Source organism: Triticum dicoccoides, chromosome 7A (assembly GCF_002162155.2).
Source record: "Triticum dicoccoides isolate Atlit2015 ecotype Zavitan chromosome 7A, WEW_v2.0, whole genome shotgun sequence".
In the NCBI taxonomy this organism is placed as follows: Eukaryota; Viridiplantae; Streptophyta; class Magnoliopsida; order Poales; family Poaceae; genus Triticum; species Triticum dicoccoides.
In genome coordinates this window covers 268929543-268940013 of record NC_041392.1, presented here as the reverse complement: position 1 = coordinate 268940013, position 10471 = coordinate 268929543, and positions in this window count along the sequence as shown.

Sequence of the window (10471 nt, the reverse complement as noted above, 5' to 3'; positions counted from 1 at the left end):
TAGGGTTAGTTGTATGTTTATAGGACTATGTATTGGAGGGCAAGAGTGACAGAAGCTTCAACCTAGCATAGAAATTGATGCATACGGGATTGAAGGGGGACCAATATATCTTAATGCTATGGTTGGGTTTTACCTTAATGAACATTAGTAGTTGCGGATGCTTGCTAATAGTTCCAATCATAAGTGCATATAATTCCAAGTAATGGATGACATGCTAGCAGTGGCCTCTCCCACATAATACATGCTATCGGTCTAGTAAAGTAGTCAATTGCTTAGGGGCAATTTCACAACTCCTACCACCACTTTTCCACACTCGCTATATTTACTTTATTGTTTCTTTATCTAAACAGCCCCTACTTTTTATTTACGTACTCTTTATTATCTTGCAAACCTATCCCACAACACCTACAAAGTACTTCTAGTTTCATACTTGTTCTAGGTAAAGCGAACGTCAAGCGTGCGTAGAGTTGTATCGGTGGTCGATAGAACTTGAGGGAATATTTGTTCTACCTTTAGCTCCTCGTTGGGTTCGACACTCTTACTTATCGAAAACTGTTGCGATCCCCTATACTTGTGGGTTATCACGGCCCTTAGAAGGTCCATTGTTTCTATGGCCCGTACGAGGCCCATGTTAACTATAGTAAATATGTAGCCCATGGTTAATGTGGCCTAGTTTTAAAAATAGGTTATTGCGGCCACTAGCAAACTACGGAAAAAGAACTGCACTGATTACAAGAAAACAAATAAACAAGACAATAAGGAAATAAACAGGCAAGCAACTTACGCTAGCCCACGGCTATTACACATGTTACATCCACTGGGCATCAAAGTTCGCCACCAGTGCAAATATAGGGAACAAAGCTGCATATAAACGCTGCAGCAAAACTAGTCCAAAACTGAAACCACTTCAGAAGAGCTCAAGAAACAATATCCTGGGTACCCATAATGCTGGCAAGATGCTTAGCAAGCTTATTAAGTTTCTCTTGTTTGGCGCTTAAATCCTCCAGCACTTGTTGTTGCACCAGAAAGTATGCATCTGAATTCTGCAGGGACTTCCTCAGTCCTTCGGCTTCCTGTCGCATAACATCTGGTCGATGTCTTTCAACTTGAAGTTGAGACTCAAGAAGCCGAACTGATTCAGGCAGCGAGTTCGAAGAGCTGGTGCCAGCAGTAGTAGCCAGTAACTCGAACACTACATCAAGACAGGACTTTGGGGTTGTCTCAGTGTCTTCAATATAGTTTTTATCAGCGTTCTTGGAGACCAACAGGGATGTCTCACTATCTTGAACCTTATCTGCATTACTTCCTGTACCATTGCATAATGGGGTACTCTTCTCCAATATTTTATCTGCATTCTAAAAGAGAAACAAACAAACACATCACAGGTTTACAATGTAGTATATGAAACTCATTTTGGTAAACCAGTTCAGTAGTAAGGTGGACAGGATAACAGCATGAAACAAACATATATCTATGTAGTATGGTCACTGTATGGTCTATATCATTCTAGTTTATGTTGCCAAATCAAGATATATACCGTTCGAATCATATCTATTTAAGACAAAGCAGCTTAGACAGAATATAAGTGTGGGAAACTACACAACAATAACAACACTTGTTAGGTGCATGGCATGAGAATGTAACTGTTTATTCAATTGAAACTGAAATCAACATAGAGCAAGTTACAACAGCAAACAAGTTTAAAACATACCTATTGCGCCATTGGAGTTTCAATTGCATCCTTAAAATTTGAAATTAGTTGGTATGAGTAAATACAGTGATGCAAGAGAAAAGTAGTATGAACCATAGCTACGGAACCTAACCTGAGAACAATTCTTCTTCTGCTTTAAGCATTGACTTGGTGTTCGGAGTGGTGGTCCTCGTGCTTTGGGCACTGCAGTTGCCTTACTAACTGCTCGTGTTTGGGTGCTCTGTGGTGGGGACGGTGCTGTGTCAACGAGAACTGGGTTACTATCTGCTGGGGTTGGGGTTAGAAGGGGTGTAGCTGGTTCTCTGTCCAACTGGATAGGGGTACAATCTGCGTGAGTCTAGGTTATGTGTGGTGGGGCTGGTTCTTGGGAAAGTACAACCGTGGTTCTATCTCCATCGACAGGTAGCACGATCTTTTCTGAAGACCGTGTTTTTACTCCCACAGATACTGCCATCACCCCCTCCAATTGAAATGACTGATAAACAAGAAAAGTAATCGAATGCACAAACATTGTAAGATAGACAGCTGCAATGGATAGTAGGGAAGAAAACAGGGCATGAAATAATTCACATTTATGTTGTCTAACCAAATAGAACAACAGGACATACATATATGATGGCTAATTAAACAGGATAGCATGACACAATTTCACATGTATGATGGCTAACTAAACAGGATAGAATGACATACTTCAAAATATGATGACTATGAAACAGGATGACATGATATAACTATACGATGTGTCTATTAAAGTGGTTGGCATGCCATAAATCACAAACATGCCATCGATGGAAACATGATGGCATGATATAATTCACGGATAGAATGACATAATTCAAAATATGATGACTATGTGAAGTGTGAACAGGATGTGATTATATAACTATATTATGTGTTTAGAAAATGGGTTGGCATGCCATAATTTAGATACATGATGTCTATGTAAACATCATGGCATGATATAATTCAAATATATGATTTATATACTAAGGAAGTGAGCAGAGGGCAATCGCATATATGATGTGTTAACTAAGGAGATGGCATTCAATATCGTGTATATGATGTAAAAACTAAGCATTGCAATACAACATATGCATGATATGAGTAATATAAGCCTGCCAAGTTTGAGCATACACCTCAGGGGGATAATAGGACTGATCATCTTCCTCTGAATCCTCCTCTGAAGAGCTATCTATAACCATCAAGATATCAGCTTCACCAGGTAGCATTGTCTACTCTAAAAACCTTGGTTTCACTCCAGATTTCTCCATCACCAATTCAAATGCTTGATGCACAGGAAGAGTAGTTGAATATACAAACATTGTCGACAAAAGCAATGAGAAATACAAAAAAGGAGGACATGATATAATTCACATATATGACGCTTGGCTAAACAACATGGCATTGCATAATTCACATATATAATGCCTTGCAACAAGATAGCATTGCATAATTCACATATATAATGTCTTGCAACAAGATGGCATTGCATAATTCACATATATGGTAATTAGACACTAAACAGATGGCATTCACACAAAGCATGTCTAAACTAAGCAAATGACATAGCAATGCAAGATACCATACGCACGATATGAGCAACATAACCCTACCAAGTTAGAGCATGTACCTCAGGGGGGGGGGGGAATAGGACTGGTCATCTGTCTCTGAATCCTCCTCTGAGGAGCTATATGTAACCAGCAAGACATGCGCTTCGTCAGATAGCATTGTCTGCTCTGAAGACCTTGTTTCCACTCCAGATTTTTTCATGACCGTGCCGAATGGCTGATGCATAGGAAGAGTAATTGAATGTACTAAAATTGTTGACAAATTTAACATGTAATAAAAAATGATGTCATGATATAATTCACATATAAGATGACTGGCTAACCAGGGTGGCATTGCAAAATTCACATATATGATGCCTGGCTAAACAAGATGGCATTGCATCATTCACATATACGATAAAGAAACTAAACAGATGGTATTGACACAAAGCATGTCTAAACTAAGCATATGACATCTTTGATGTATACAGTAAGCAATGCAAGGCATGATAAGACACAAGTATAGGGGATCGCAACAGTTTTAGAGAGTAGAGTATTCAACCCAAATTTATTGATTCGACACAAGGGGAGCTGAGGGAGTCCTGGATTAGGGGGTCTCCGGACAGCCGGACTATATCCTTTGGCCAGACTGTTGGACTATGAAGATACAAGATTGAAGACTTCATCTCGTGTCCGGATGGGACTCTACTTGGCGTGGAAGGCAAGCTAGGCAATAGGGATATGTATATCTCCTCCTTTGTAACCGATCTTGTGTAACCCTAACCCTCTCTGGTGTCTATATAAACCGGAGGGTTTTAGTCCGTAGGACACAGCAATAACATACAATCATACCATAGGCTAGCTTCTAAGATTTAGCCTCTCTGATCTCGTGGTAGATCTACTCTTGTACTACCCATGTCATCAATATTAATCAAGCAGGACGTAGGGTTTTACCTCCATCAAGAGGGCCCGAACCTGGGTAAAACATCGTGTCCCCTGCCTCCTGTTACCATCTGCCTTAGACGCACAGTTCGGGACCCCCTACCCGAGATCCGTTGGTTTTGACACCGGCATTGGTGTTTTCATTGAGAGTTCCTCTGTGTCGTCGCCGTTAGGCTTGATGGCTCCTTCTACCATCGATAGTGATGCAGTCCAGGGTGAGAATTTATCCCCGGATAGATCTTTGTGTTCGGCGGCTTCGCACTGCGGGCCAACTCGCTTGGCCATCTGGAGCAGATCGAAAGCTACGCCCCTGGCCATCAGGTCAGATTTGGAAACTTAAATTACATGGCCGATATCCGCGGAGACTCGATCTTTGACGGATTCGAGCCCCTGCCTTGTGCGCCACGCGATCACGATGAGTATGATTTAGCTCTACCTTCGGACCGAATTCAGGAGATCGCACCGGCAGCCGCTCCGAGCCTCAATTCGGAGCCAGTTGCGCCATCCATAGACGAGTGGATAGACCCCGTCAAGGAGGCCGTATCCTCAGCGGCGATCGAGCCGGATATCGACCTTACCCTTCATGAGAGCCGTGTTGTCAAACTGCCGGATCCTTCTCCGGCCATGGACTCCAAACCGCCTGCGCCCATTCCTAGCGAATCCGATTGGACGCCGATCATGGAGTTCACCTCCGCAGATATTTTTCAGCACTCGCCCTTTGCGACATACTGAACTCATTAAGGTCTCTCTCCTTGTCAGGAGGATCCTGGCCGAACTATGTCCGGCAGGATTAGGATGCGGATGACGAAGAAATTCGCTGCCCACCCTCCGCTCACTTAGTAGCCACTATCGACGACTTAACCGACATGCTCGACTTTGACTCCGAAGACATTGACGGTATGGACGACGATGCGGGGGACGAAGAGGAACCACTGCCCACAGGGCACTGGACAACCACCTCATCATACGATATATACATGGTGGACACACCCAAAGAAGGCAATGGCGACGAGACAGCGGAGGATGACCCCTCCAAGAAGCAACACAAGCGCCGACATCAGCGGCGCCGCTATAAGTCCCGCCAAAGCAAAAGTGGTGATACCGGCACAGGAGATAATAACACTCTGGATAGTGCCAAAGATGGCAATAATCCCCTCCAGCATGATCTAGGACAGGAGGGTGGAGAGGCCAGCCCTCCAGAGAGAGCGGCAAATGGAGAGGCGGAGGATGATAATTACATGCCTCCTCCGAAGACGAGGCAAGCCTCAATGATGATGAATTTATTGTGCTAGAGGATCCCGTCGAACAAGAGCGCTTCAAGCGCCGGCTTATAGCCACAGAAAATAGCCTTAAGAAAAAGCAGCAGCAGCTTCAAGCTGATCAAGATCTGCTAGCTGACAGATGGACTGAAGTCCTGGCGGCCGAGGAATATAAACTCGAACGCCCCTCCAAGAGTTACCCAAAATGCAGGCTGTTACCCTGACTAGAGGAAGAAGCGTATGATGCGGCTGATCGGCCACCCCGTGGCCGCGACAGAGAGGCATTCCAGCCAAAATCTCAGCCTACACCCCGACGCCATTCAAATAAAAAGGCATGGGGAAATACGCCAGACCTACGAGACATATTGGAGGACAAAGCAAAGCATGCAAGATCAATCTACGAATCACGAGGACGCGCCACTATGCGAGACAATAAACGTCACACCGGATACAATAAAAGTAAACCCGGCTGGGCCACACACAGTGGGCAGACTCATTAGAGCTGCGTCGCGATATAGCCCAGTATAGAGGCGCCGCACACCCCTTATGCTTCACAGACGAAGTAATGGATCATCAAATCCCAGAGGGTTTCAAACCCGTAAATATAGAATCATACGACGGCACAACAGATCCTGTGGTATGGATCGAGGATTTCCTCCTGCATATCCACATGGCACGCGGTGATGATCTACACGCCATTAAATACCTCCCACTGAAACTTAAAGGAGCAGCTCGGCATTGGCTCAACAGCTTGCCAGCAGAGTCCATTGGCTATTGGGAAGATCTGGAAGCCGCATTCCTGCCAACTTTCAGGGCACTTATGTGCGACCACCAGATGCCGATGACTTGAGCCACATAATTCAGCAGCCAGAGGAATCGGCCAGTCAATTCGGGACACAGTTCCTAACAAAGAAAAATCAAATCGTTGACTGTCCGGATGCAGAGGCTCTAGCAGCTTTCAAGCACAACATCCGCGACGAGTGGCTAGCCAGGCACCTTGGTCAGGAAAAGCCGAAATCTATGGCAGCCCTCACGACACTCATGACCCGCTTTTGTGCGGGAGAAGATAGCTGGCTGGCTTGCAGTAACAACATATCAAAGAAGCATGGTACTTTGAATACCAAGGATGGAAGTAGCAGGTCACGTCGCAACAAACATAAGCGTCGCATTAACAGCAACAATACCGAGGACACGACAGTTAATGCCGGATTCAAAGGCTCTAAACCCGGTCAGTGGAAAAAGCCATTCAAAAGAAGCACTCCGGGCCCGTCCAGTTTGGACCATATACTCGATCGCTCGTGTCAAATACACGGCACCCCCGACAAGCCAGCCAACCACACCAATAGGGATTGTTGGGTGTTCAAGCAGGCCGGCAAGCTAATTGCCAAAAACAAATATAAGGGGCCACATAGCGATGACGAGGAGGAGCCCCGGCAGCCGAATACCGGAGGATAGAAGAGGTTCCCCCCACAAGTGCGGATGGTGAACATGATATACGCAACCCACATCCCCAAGAGGGAGCGGAAGCGTGCGCTCAGGGACGTATATGCGTTGGAGCCAGTCGCCCCAAAGTTCAACCCATGGTCCTCCTGTCCGATCACCTTCGATCGAAGGGACCACCCACTAGTATCCGTCATGGCGGATTCGCCGCACTGGTCTTAGACCCAATTATTGACGGATTTCACCTCACTCGAGTCCTTATGGATGGTGGCGGCAGCCTGAACCTGCTTTACCAGGACACGGTGCACAAAATGGGTATAGACCCCTCAAGGATGAAACCCACAAAAACGACCTTTAAAGGTGTCATACCAGGTGTTGAGGCCCATTGCACAGGCTCAGTCACACTGGAAGTGGTCTTCAGATCCCCGGATAACTTCTGAAGCGAAGAGTTAATCTTTGATATAGTCCCGTTCCGCAGTGGTTATCATGCACTACTCGGGCGAACCACATTTGCGAGATTCAATGCGGTACCGCATTATGCATACCTCAAGCTCGAGATGCCAGGACCTCAGGGGGTCATTACAGTTAATGGAAACACAGAGCGCTCTCTCCGAACGGAGGAGCACACTGTGGCCCTCGCAGCGGAAGTGCAAAGCAGCCTCTTAAGGCAAGCCACTAGTTCGGCGTTTAAGGACCCGAACACCTTCAAGCGCGCCCGGAGTAATCGGCAACAGGACCGCCTGGCACGTTCCGAGCTTGCATAGCAATGCGGCCCCCACCCCGGCCCAAGCCAAGCGGCGAAACTCATGCCACACGTACATAATTACGCATTAAAAATACCATGGGGATAGGTAGGGGAGGGCGCACGACCACGGCACGCCCCAAGATGTGGCTTAAACCACACTAGGGGCTTCCCGCTTTGATATTTTTCTCTCTTTCATGACATTAATCTCTAGAAACCCTGTCCGGCAGCATGATTGCCGAACACATGATGCAGCAACCAAGGAGGCAGAAAGCTACATCACACCACGGATCTCCCAGGTGGATTACAATAAGGAGTGAAATACTTGCTTTAATATTATTCCTCAGCTTGCCCTTGGAGGGGACATAGTCCTACTTTTTGCTTATCGCACTACCTGTATCATTCTGCTCTAACACACGTTTTTAATAAACAATGCATAACATTAAGACTATTATTGCATTCTTCTTTTATATATATATGTTCATTAATGACACCTTGCAACCGTACACTTTGGTACGGCCAATACACCAGGGGCTTAAGTACCCCACAATATGGTGTGAGAAGTCCGAACACTTTCACAAGTGCGGCACCTCGAACTTATAACATTATATGCATCAGCTCTGAATCATGTCTTGGGTCAATAGTTAGGTTTGCTCGGCTCCCATGTTTTGGTACCTTACGTTCCGCTATATCGGCTAAGGTAGCACTGGGAGAACTACTATGATTGTGCCCTGGTTCTGCCGGGCTAAGCACCTCAGTAGAGAAAGCTAAAACTGACTATCATGATAAGGCGACAGACTTGTCGTTGTTCGAGAGGTTTTCGAGTCCTTAAAGACTTACGCCACTTAGAAAGAGGAGTCGGCTCTGTCCGGCTTAAGGCGTGTATCGCGCCCCTGATTCGGCCTTCCAGATACCAGGGACTTCGCCGAAATTTAAAATTATAGAATTCTATGGCTAAGTGAGAGTGATAAAGCATTATTAGTCCGATTGCCTTGTTCGTCGTGCTGAGCGCCTCCCTCGAAGGACCCAAAAATGGGAACAAGAGTGCTCAGGTTTATCCCGAACACTCCAGCACTCGTGGCATCGGGGCAGAAGCCGACGACTAGCCATCTCTCAGATTTGATAAACAGCCGAACAGAAGGTAATATTTCAAATTCAAACAAGCATTGCATAGCGCATATGAACAAGTTTTCATAATACAGGATTACACGAGCAAGTTCATTCAAATATTACATCTTTTGCACACTCATCCACTATGAGACGGGCACCCTTCAGGACACCCTCATAGTACATCTCAGTGTGGCGATGCTCCTTGCCCTGCGACGGCCCTTCCTTGATCAGCTTCACGGCGTCTAGCTTGGCCCATTGCACCTTCACACGGGCGAAAACCCGGCGTGCACCTTCGATGCAGACGGACCGCTTGACGACTTCCAGCCGTGGGCAGGCATCCACAAACCGCCTCACTAGGCCGAAGTAGCTGTTCGGAAGGGCGTCGCCAGGCCACAGCCGGATTATAAAGCCCTTCATGGCCTGTTCGGCCGCCTTGTGCAGCTCGACCAGTTACTTCAGCTGGTCACTCAGAGGCATCAGGTGTTCAGTCCCAGTATACTGAGACCAGAACAGCTTATCCGTTGAGCTTCCCTCCTCGGCCTGGTAAAATTGTGCGGCATCCGACACACTACGTGGAAAATCTGCGAATGCTCCTGGAGAGCTCCGGATTCGGGTAAGTAACAGGTAATTTACTTTCACATGCTTGCTTTGCATATAGAATGCCTTACCTGCTGCTATCTTCTTCATCGCATCAATCTCCTGGAGGGCCTTTTGGGCTTCGTCCTTGGCACTCTTTGCGCTTTCGAGGGTTGCGGCAAGCTCGGACTCTCACGTCTTCGAGTCACGCTCCAATGCCTCATGCTTCGACACGAGAGCTTGGAGCTCTTGTTGCACCTCGCCCACCCGTGCCTCCCGCCTTTCCCGCTTGGTGCGCTCCTTGGCCGCTCTGTCTTCGGCCTCGGATAGCACTTGCTTCAGGGTCACCACCTCGGTCGTGGCCCCTGGCAAATTTACGATGATCCCGTCATTTTGCAATTGCATCTTCTTTTATATATACATATCTATAGACAGGGTATTACTTACCCTTGTTCTCCTCGAGCTGCCTCTTGGCAAGGCCGAGCACTTTCTTGGACCCCTCGAGGTCCTGCTTCAATGCGGCAACCTCCGCAGTCTGTGCGGCAGTGGCCAGCAGCGAAGCTTGCATACGCATATCGACATACTTATATTAGACTCCTGCGATATTGTTTGATCCTCTGTTCGACTCTTCTTTGTGAACACCGAACAGAGCATCAGGGGCTACTATCTATGCGGTAATATTTTTCCCCATATTTCAAACAATTACCTCAAAGCCTGTTAGAAGGCTGGCACAGGCTTCAGTCAGTCCGCTCTTGGCGGACTGAACCTTCTGGACCACCGCACTCATAATAGTGCGGTGCTCTTCGTTGATGGAAGCGCTACGAAGCGTTCCCAGCAGATTGTCCGGTGCCTCTAGTTGGACAGAGGTCACCAGCACAGGCGTCTTGCCCCTTTTGGAAGGAGGCCGCCTGCCTGAATCCAGAACCATTGGAGGTTCCGGCACGGTGTTCGGCTGATGGCCGAACTCAGAGCCCTCGGGAGCCTTGCTCCCTCTGCTCCCAGGGTCCAGAAGGTCGCCTTGAGGCGCCTCCGGGACTGTCTCCCCTCGAACCGGTGCCTCTTGAGACAATACCTCGGTGTTGTCCATAGGGCAAGGGGAGGTGGCGGTCGGAAGTGGATCGCTATCCATATCCGATGAGCCCAG